The 1,487-nt window shown below is 38.5% G+C and overlaps 1 pseudogene; it reads left to right on the top strand.

Moving 5' to 3' along the window:
• The first annotated feature begins 458 nt into the window (after positions 1-458).
• Positions 459-1,212, top strand: LOC105542770 (annotated as a pseudogene).
• The last annotated feature ends 275 nt before the right edge of the window (positions 1,213-1,487 follow it).

The raw sequence follows: 1,487 nt of genomic DNA, 5'->3' as shown, positions 1-1,487 counted from the left end.
CACTCTTCAGTGAAACACTTCTTCCAGTAGCTTCCTGGAAAAGACTGCATCGGGAATAAATTTCTTGAGGTGTTAGGTGTTTGGAAGATTTTTATTCTACTCTTATGTCTGATTGCCAGTTTGATAGCAAACAGACTTCTAAGTTGGAATTAATTTACCCTTGAAATTTTGAAGTCATTGTTCATTGTCCTCTAGCTTCAAACTGAAATTGCAGATACTATTCCAATTCTGAAGCTTTGCGGGTGACCTGTTTTTCCCTTAGAAAGACTGTAGTGGTGGCTCACACCTGTAATGTCAGCACTTTGGGAGGCCAACGTGGGAGCGTCACTTGAGTCCAGTTGTTTGAGACCAGCCTGGGCAACACAAGGAGATTCCATTAATACAAATAATTAAAAAAAAAAAAAAATTAGCCAGGCATGGCAGACACCATACTAAAAGCCAAAACTGCTGCCCCGAGGAGGCCCGCACTGTGTAGCTAGTGAAGGTTGGGGAGCAACCTACTGCGGGAAAGAGGGAGGGGGACTCCAGGAAAAGCCGTTGAGAGGACCATCACACTCCAAGCAGCACAGCTTCCAGTTAGAGCCATCCCTTGTCATAACTTTTGAACTACATTTGGAAAAATACTGGCCAGGAAAGAAAAATGATAAAAATTTTTCCTCATGGTGAATAAACAAGGGCAGACTCGACTTTCTAAGTACTATGAACATGTAGATATTAATAAGCGTACACTTCTAGAAACAGAAGTCATAAAGAGATGTCTCTCTCGATCCAATGAACAATGCTCTTTCACTGAATATAAGGATTTTAGGCTGATATATCGGCAGTATGCAGCTCTCTTCATTGTGGTTGGAGTTGATGACACTGAGACAGAGATGGCTATTTATGAATTCATTCATAATTTTGTGGAAGTTTTAGATGAGTATTTCAGCCGAGTGAGTGAATTAGATAAAATGTTTAATTTGGATAAAGTACACATCATTTTGGATGAGATGGTGTTAAACGGCTGCATTGTGGAAACTAACAGGGAAAGAATTCTTGCCCCTCTACTAATTCTTTATGTCAGAAAGCTGAAAGGAAGTATCTTCCAGACAACATGGATTTATCGGAAATGCTAGTACCGTGGAATACATGCCATCATCTGTAACCCGGAAGAATCTGGAAGACCACAATTATAATGGGGTATCCTTCCAAAGACATTATAAATAGGAGTTTTCTACATATGTACAAAGAAATAAAATTTTTTTAACTGAGAGAAAAGTTTTATTTTCTAATTGTAAACTTACCTTTCCCACTTCTTTAAATTCTGTTGAGCACCTAAGGAACCCTTCTTGGTCTATGCTTCTTTTTGCAAATTTATTTCAGGAATAGCAGGACGGTAGTGGAAAGAAAGTATAGCAGTTTTCTGTCAGCCAATAAAGTTTTAAAATTTAAACACAAGGCATTTTGAGTAACGTTGTTTTCTGAAGGCTGTCTTTTTTTTTTTCTGA

Source organism: Mandrillus leucophaeus, unplaced genomic scaffold (assembly GCF_000951045.1).
Source record: "Mandrillus leucophaeus isolate KB7577 unplaced genomic scaffold, Mleu.le_1.0 Scaffold268, whole genome shotgun sequence".
Taxonomy (NCBI): Eukaryota; Metazoa; Chordata; class Mammalia; order Primates; family Cercopithecidae; genus Mandrillus; species Mandrillus leucophaeus.
This window is presented reverse-complemented; position numbering and strand designations above follow the sequence as displayed.